Here is a 9,426-nt window from a genome sequence, read left to right as displayed (position 1 = left end):
AAAGAAAAACTAATATGTTGTAGCCATCACAAATTCTTCTATATCTTTCTTATGAAATCTAATCCCTCGCCGTGCTTGACTAGGAAGCAATGTCCCCAACAAAAACATAATTTTGCAAAAGCAAAAACTGGACGACCGAACCAATTTCCAAATTACCGTAGGAGAAAAGCAAAGAGCGAAAATTGTAAGTTTTTTTTTCTTAAATCTTGCCTATATGAATTACAAATATTTTATTTGCTAACAAACACAAGATAGGAACAGTTAAAATTTTTAAATCATTGAGAATTTCCGGTCATTTTCCAACAGTTAAAATGACGCGAAATACATAGACGACAGACTATTACGATTTATCGTTCTTATTCTAGCATTGATAAAGCTAATTTTATTCGCACATAAAAATAAATAAATAAATAAAATCAGCCCCCTCTTGGAGCGGTTGGTGCCAAAATTATACCAACGCCTGTTTACATATAGGTTCACATTTATTCCAAATTTTATCTAGAACGTAGAAATTCTGTTTGGGATATGCCACTCGCAATGAGAAAGAAAGAACGTTCGATTGCACCCCCTCCCCTTTTCAGCTATTGACGCTTAAATAGAACCAGCTCTTGTATCCTTTTAGGAAAATTTGATCATTACCACATATTTTTTTCAAATTTTGAGGTTAATGCGCGATTTAAGGAAACCAATATTTATTTTTAACTACGTTTCACATAGTTAAGATTTCATGAAGCAACTTTTTTTGTTTTTATGCCATTAGAAGTAGTTTATCGAAAATGCCATTTTTTGCTCAACCTAATGTATGCCTCCAGGTTTTTGTTGCGTTTTTTTGCCAACTTGCTGATTTGTCTGTAAGCTGCTAGTCTCCAAGTCCCCCCTCCCCAATTGGAGTTATATCGCTAAGTTGGTGACAAAATAGGCGGACAAATAATATTCCAAATCCAGTATCAGTATGACAATATTGGAAATGTTTAGTGAACTTCCCATAAATTGAACGTTGAAATTATAAGGGCGCATTACTTTTAGTTTTCGAATTATTTTGTGAGTATTTGGCAATTACGTATCTTGACGTTTTCATAAAAAAACAACAACATGTTTTTTTTTCCGTGCGCCAAGAATTTACAAATCACAAAAATTGCCTATAGCAACTACTAGCTCCTCTATACCCTTTTTTAAAATGCTACAACAACATGTTTTTTACCTAGTTTTTGAGCTGAGGGTAGCTCGTTTTTTAATATCAAAGTTGAAATGACGAATAGCTGTATAACGGTCAATAACTATTCCGTTTCCCCTATATTATGTTACGGTAAAAGTCCGAGAAAAGATGGAAAATATCGATTAGCTGGTAAATATGGGTATTACAAATCAACTACATAGACAAAAAAGTTAATATTTCCAGTAAATCACCGGTGATAGTTGACATTCACCGGCTTTGGTCTCTTACGTTAGCACACACAGAAACACACACACACACACAGATATATATATATATATATATATATATATATATATATATATATATATATATATATATATATATATATATATATATATATATATATATATATATATATATATATATATATATATATATATATATATATATATATATATATATATATATATATATATAATTGCTCGCTGTAATGTAATTGCTTGCTGATTTGTATGATATTGATCGCTATTAAAACCTGCAGACTATTATAATATGCCAACTGCTCCAGATCTTTGAAAACGTAGCAGCTACTACCCATTTTATTATTTTGTCATGTTCATATTGTTCAACTTTTTTCTATTTACAATCTATTTTCTATTTATATCGTTAAGATTCTATTAAATTTCTTGTTGTTGTTTCATGCACTTACTTTTGTGCTACCCACGAGCGTGAAATTACAATTTACAACATATATATATATATATATATATATATATATATATATATATATATATATATATATATATATATATATTCAATGCCTTTTTACATTTACTCCTACATCTGTGTTGTGCTATATTGCTAGCTAATTCTCTTTCGAGATATATTAGCATTTCTGATACTTTTATACATTTATGTAAATACAGGTGTATATAAAACGCATGTATAACAACGTTCTACAGGCATAATATAACCATATAACCTCGGTAACTTTGATGTGAATGCAAGTTTCAATGTAACATTTCAATATTTTTCAAAAATGTTCTATTTTCGTGAAAATGTTTATTTTTTGTTGAAGGATGAATTTATTGAGAGTAAACTATATTTCATCGACACGCAAGAATTTTTTTGTGTCGTTTCGTTTGAGAAAACTTGAAAAGAAATACATATCTTTCTCAAATATTTATGGTACTGATGCGTTTGGTTAGAGCAGAAAGTAAAGAAGTAAGCTATTCTGTGCTGATATTATTCGTTTTGTGTACCGTTACCAATATGTTATAATACACTTTTGAAATGTTATTTCAGTAACACAAAATAAATCATTGAAAACGTTTTTGCGTACTGTTTTAATCATTTTAAAAATTGCTCTAATTAGTTACTTTATGGTAGTCCGTTAAATGAGCGTATATTATTACATACAGTAATCAAGCTTGATGCGACAGAGATTGTTGAAAAGTTATTTTTTGTTAGAGAAAACGCTTAGCTAAACTTCTGCTGCTCCGCAATTGAATAAACCATGCGGCATGAGAACAGAGGTACCATTTTCGCAAAGCGAGAAATATTCTGTATCACACGTAGTCTGTCCTGGAGGTAAAACTTTTTCCAAAAGTCAAGATTTATAATTACTGACACTGGGTTTTATCCGAGTTTCAGCGAATATAAATGAGAGTTTTCCACTTTCTGAAATAACTTCCTGCTGCCCCAAATCCTCTCCTTTCCGGAGGAGAACTTTGATAACCCAAAGAATAATGCTAAGAATGATATAAACTTAAATTATATATGATTCATTGATTTAGCGGTTGAGATTTTGCTGTAGAACGAAATTTTTTTGTCTAAAGTGTCAAAATTAACAGCAGAAAGACTAACTAGAATTTTTTCAACCCTCTGATTACTTAGCAGTCTCCAAAACTATAAAATTGCAATTTTTTTCTTTTCTTTTTTTTAAAAACTCTCTTGCTAGTTTTTTTTTTCTCCTTTTCGAAGTTTTATCTCTTTTTCCAAATGAACCATGGCCTTCCAGATTTCCTTGAGTCATCAACAGAGAAGAACTCATGACACTTTCCGATACTTCTGCAAAATAAATCTCTTTTCATTCCCAGGGATTTCAAGTATCTGAAGAAAAAAAATTAAAAAAGGTCAAGGCGCTTTAATGAACTTTTTTAACTCTAAATTTCTGTTTTCTACCTGGGTAAAGACATTTTGTAATGCATGTAACATTTATATTTGCAATAGCTTATATTTATCTTAAACAAATTACTTGAAAATACTTCAAATTATTTAGTAGCACTCATATTTCTTAAACGTGCTTTAAAAGTTTTGTGAAAACTTGTTACACGTGTGTGTAATGGAGAATCGAGAGGAATGAAGCACCTACATTGATGTCTAAGTAAAATATTATAACTTAGTTCTAGTTTTTATGGCAGACGGAGCACCTATTGACTCAGACTCATGCTCTAGCTCTATTTTAATGCTCAGACAAAGTACGAAAGTGTTTGTGACTAAAACAAAAAACCAACTTTTATTAGGAGGAAAAAGAAAGAACTTACCTTCTGAATGTTTGTAGTAGTATTATTTGTGAAGAAAGTGGTATGCATGTGCAACAATTCGAAAATAACATTTTATTGAAAACTAACAGATAAATCATTTCCATATGTAGTACGATTTAAGGAAGAAACATTTCAAAAAAAAAAAAGAGTCCTGCGGAGAGAGACCGAGAGAGAGAAATTTGAAACCATAATGGGACATGCCTCATTCTTCCCGAAATTACGTTGTTCCCTTTTGTCCTATTATTTTTCCGGTATGCGGCGTACGCAAGAGACGTGGTTCAATTCCCAACCATGAAAATCATCCTTCACGTGCTCCGCATAATGGTGACCCAGCAACGCAACAGATGGCGCCATGTAACACAGCATTAGGAATACGTCAAAATTCCTTCATTCCTCGAGCACTGAGCGTTGCTCACTCGTCCGCCCGACCGCTGGCGCTCACGCACGCGCCCGACTGCGAATGTTCATGTAATTGCACGCCTCTCACTCTGCAGCAGCGACATTCTCGCAACGACAGCTGCTGCGTAACGGCACAACTACAGCCAGAACGCCTGGCTTTTAGGCTACCCTCATCTGTTAATAAATTGAATAGCTCTCTCGCGTCCCTGCTCCATCACTTAAGCCATGGTTTCCTAGGAGCGAACTCGCCGATCGTCTGCGTCGCTCCTGCGCTCGAGCTAAATCAACGTCGTGAATGGCCATGCCGGAATCCACTTGACTTTGATTTTAGCGTCACGGCGAGGAGCGACGTCGAAGATCGGCGATACACTCCTCGGAAACCAGGGTTTAAGTGGGGGGAGTAATGCGGCGTACGTAAGAGCTCATAACCTAACTTTGCCCCCGATTTTTGATGTCCTTTTGGTTCAGTGGTTAAAGCACTGGGTTAGCATCACAAAGGTTCATGGTTCAAATCCCGACCCGGACAATCTTCCACGTTATGATGATCCGGTACGCCACATGTATATAGTTAAATATGGCAACGACCTATGTTAATTTTCACTTCATATTGGTTACTGAAAATTGTCGTTAAAGGGTTCCATTATTTAAGAATTAACAAAAATTTATGATCTTAAATTCTAAAAATTGTATAAGATAGTACATATTTATGATACTAAAATTATGTTTTTAATAACATAATGTAATAATATACAAAATATAACATCGATTTTCCGACACTCTCCAACATCACCGAATCATCAACTCTAAAAATTTTCTTACGACAGCTTTCTAATGACACATTTGTTTTTGTCTAATTATTAAATTTACCCAACCGATTCATTTCACTCGTTAGTTTAAATTCAACTTAGATCATGAAATTTGGTCTCGGATATTCAGATTAATATGCTTCTGAACGTGTTTTTTAAACTCCGTACAAAGGGTAATTTATTGTTACATATATCAATGGTATTTTACATTCCGTATCAACAATTTGTGTAGTTTCTTTTTTTAATGAAGTTATATTTATATTTAGTGCATAAACTATAGTTTTGTTGTTAATTAGCGATCAATTCCAAACAGTACCAAAAAAAGTTTTAGGTACAGAAAAATATGAAAACTCAAGCTTTTAAATCATCCGTTATACTTAATAAAATAATCCACTATGAAAAAATAAAGTTGTTATAATAAACAAACCTAGTAGAGTTATAATATTAAAACGGTCCGCAGTAAATTTAGAACCACAATTTTTACGCACCTATTTATTGCTTAGACATATTTTGTCTATCAGATCAAACCTTTTTTTTTTCCTCTCTCTCTCTCTTTTTCTTCTTGCTTACACATTGTTTAATCACCTTGCAGACTGCAAAAAGTTTTATTAATAAATCTTGATAGTTAAGTACTTTTTTAAACAATTATACCAGTGCACCTCATTTATCACATCTTGGTTAAATGTGCAGGAACGTTCCCAGATAAAAACCCAACGATTTTAATTAAATTCCTTATACGTATAACGACAATTTTCAGCAAAATTATATTGTTCTCTTGCCGCCTTTGGGCAAGATAAAGATCCCAACAGGAAATTAAGTTTTTTTTTCAGGTGCTCAATTTTGAGATAAATCTGTCGGTTTTAGAATATACGAAAAATTATCAATTAAGATGTTATAAAAGATAATATACATATTTTAGCAACTTGTTTAAACCACCTCTTGAAAAATGACACAAGTCGTCTTTCATTAAATAAATGCTATCCATAATTAATGCTTCTATTATAGTGTTCATCGTTTCGTTTTTATTGAGGTTTTCAAAAGAACAACTTCTATGATGATAAAATGTAATTTTTCGGTCGAATGTGTTATAGCCATCAATGTAAAATATCAATCTTTTACTAAATTGATTAAGGTTTCTGAATAAATAAGACATTGTAATTTATAGATCGCAACATTAAAAAATAACGAAACAATGTTTTATGTTTTACAAATTAGTATCTAACAAGTTTTGACGCTTCACACATTACTGCAAAATATTTCTTCTTAGATTAGGCATACGAGAGAAAATTGTGTAAATGCCTAAAAATGAAATTTAATAAAAAATGTAAAGTAAAACACGCAAAGCATGCTCTGAGATGAATAAAAAAATTCTACTGCAGGCTGAATTGCTATTTGAGATCCATTAATGGAAAAAAAATGATATGTATTGTGAAACAAACACACATGTGTGTGAGATAGTGAATGTGTATCTCTTCCGGATAAAACGTTTTCAATCTTTCTTTTTTTTTAACAACTTATGAAACGTATTTGCAACTGAATTATTTATGAAAATGTACCAGGTTTAAAAAAAAAAAGTTTGATACCATGATACATATACTAAAGGGGATTTTTTTCTGATCTAGTTGGTTGGGTAGTATAACCTGCATTACGTATTCTGAAATATGTCCTACCAATTACAAATCATTAGCAAAACAAACTAATTAAAAGCATAATTTTAAAGTTTGCAAACAATTCATGCATTATAAATCAAAATGAAGTGGGGAAAAACTATTCCTTTGCTGTGCGAGAATGTTGATCAAATGCATTTAGAAAAGACGCAGCTTAGCAGCAAATGAATTTATCTAGTAATCCAATTTTCACAAATGCTCTTTTTTCCTGAAACATTCAAGTATTTTGAGGTTAAAAAATAACGTTCAAAAAACAAATTCCTTTCTGTTTTCTTGTAAATGTTCGAAAACAACAGTTTTTGCTCGTATGTATTAAATTCTTTATCTTGTATACATGTTTGTCTTGTTGTAGCTTCTTTTAAAAACCAAAAAAAAAAGATAAAGAATCACTCTTAAAAGAAAATGTTTTTGTGCAATTAAAAAATAAAAATGTACGTACAGGCAAGCTTATTCCTTATTAATGTTTGAACGAGAATTCCTTCTAAAATTAAAAAAAAAAAAAAATGTTTACTGTTGCGCCTTCTTCATTGAGCATGAAAAACGTTGTTTACCAACCACATCTTTCTGCCGAAATTTATTTATTTTTTTATAATTCGCTGCTCAAGGCAATCTTTTCGAAAAAAGAATTACAAGTACCTACTGCATTTTAGGAAAAATTTTACTTGAAAAGTAAGAATGCTTCTGTTAAGCTAAAATTTTGCTTTCTTCTTAAAACCCTGTTCCCGTCAGTAGACCAAACTGAGAGATTCTAAGCCCCCCTTGTAAATGTAAAAGCCTTTTATTAAAAATGTATTTGTCCCAAACCTTCGATATTTGTAAATAACATGAAAGACGTAAATTCAAGCAGGAATAGATAGAGCTACACAGAGGAGCGTGACCTTTATTAGTAGCACATCACAAACTGACTAAAAATAGAACTTTTCGGTTATATATTTCAAGAAAATGCCCATCAGAGAAGGAGAAAGTTTCAACAAAAAATGCTGATAAAGTATACTCTATAATATTAAATCTAAATAAATTATCACGTCGGATTGGAAGTGATTTTTTTACAGTTTACAATATATTTAAAAAACGTAGTCATGCCAAGAAAACATTCTATTGTCACTGCTGACCAATAATAGAAAGAGAGCTGGGCCCTCAACAGAAAAGGGAAAAATGAATAAACTCTATAACTGTGTTTCAGAATTCAAGATTCCTACAATAAATTTCAATGCAGACAACTATTTGACTTTAATTGAATGTAATTCAGTTGCACTTATACAAATTGACGCTGATCTCATTTATGATGCTGAAGAAAAACCTTGAATTATGTTTTTTTTCCCTTTTAACTTGTTTTTTATGTAAAGACAGCGTCATCATTTACATTTGAAGTAACAATTTAATGCGTGAAATACACCGCCAGCTCAGTTATTTCCAGCCGAGGACTGCGTTGAACTGAACCATTGCTTCGGTCACTCGTCTGGTCTGCTAATTCTATATTAGCTACCAGTTTGTTTCGCACTCTTAGCTTCCTTAAGAGGTTTTCCATCTCCAGCTCAGTCACTTTCCTATGCCGGGCTGATGAGTGCTAATAAGCACGAAACTGCAGTCCTCGGCTGGAAATGACTGAGCTGGCGGTGTATTTCACATATTTCTGCTTTAGCCCTGGCTAATGGGCGGTAATTTACTAAATATAACATTTTAATGGTTTGAAATTATTCAAACTAAATGTACTACTTCAAAAGAGAGAGACAACCAACTAGAACAAAGAACGCAGTTGACAGCAATGAACGCAAAAAAAGTGCGCTGGCAGACCGTGAGCGGTTTGCGCGCTTAATGCGCGTTTGAAAGCAATTTCGCAATCACCTAAGTCATTCAGCTAACTATATATTAAGTATTTATTTATCAAGAGTTTCATTTCAAATATTCAAAGTTTCAAATGAGAGGTAATTAATTATATATTACCATTCCGTTTTCGCTAGTTTGGTGAAAAATGAGGCTAATTACTTAAAATTAAAAGTCAAATGGGCAGGTAAAGATATTATTTGATTTAGCTGAAATTTTGTATGATAAATAGGCTTGGTAAGAGGCAACTTTTCCGCATATAGGCTTTACATATTTCTCAATTGCGTTTTTTCACTCTACCCTACTGCGTAAACCTGCCTCGGTCTGTCCTACTCCTTTTTTTTTCTATTACATTTTTGAATTACTTTTTTTTGAGGACTAATGAGCTACTTCACATGACAGTATTTTATTTCAGAAGCACATTTGAGTTGATGTAAAATTACTTTTTTTGTTGTTTCCATTAAGAAATAATGACTCGTATTTTTGTTGTCACTTAGGAAAACCACCTTTTATCATCCACTTTATAAAGAAAATAAGTACATTTATTTGATATTATTAAGGTAGAAAAAAACGTAAACTATTCTCAGGTCCTTCGGGGTTGAAATGGAGCCAAGTAACGCATTTTGTAAAATGCTATAAAACATTGTTTCTATCTCAAATCTCTAATTTATATAATAAGACCTATTAAGCTAAAAAACATTTTTAGCGATGCATTTTTACTCTTCCATTTTTTAACGTACGCTAATCCACTTATTTCAATTGATTTGATTTATATAAAACGCAATAAAGTGAAATAGATGCAGTTAATATTATTTTTTACATGTCTTTGCCCTTTTGCCCAGTGCAATATCGACTCGATTTTTCCAATTAAGCTGTTTTCATTGGAGACTATTTAGTAAAGTAGTTTTGCTTGTTATTTATGTTAAGCATTATTTTATGAAGAAAATATGTGTTCCTGCTTTTGATATTTATTTAGCTGTTACATTCATATTCCCAAAAGCTTATAAATTAAAAAAATAATAATAATA

Source organism: Uloborus diversus, chromosome 4, assembly GCF_026930045.1.
Source record: "Uloborus diversus isolate 005 chromosome 4, Udiv.v.3.1, whole genome shotgun sequence".
Classification (NCBI taxonomy): Eukaryota; Metazoa; Arthropoda; class Arachnida; order Araneae; family Uloboridae; genus Uloborus; species Uloborus diversus.
Note: the sequence above shows the minus strand (reverse complement) of the source record.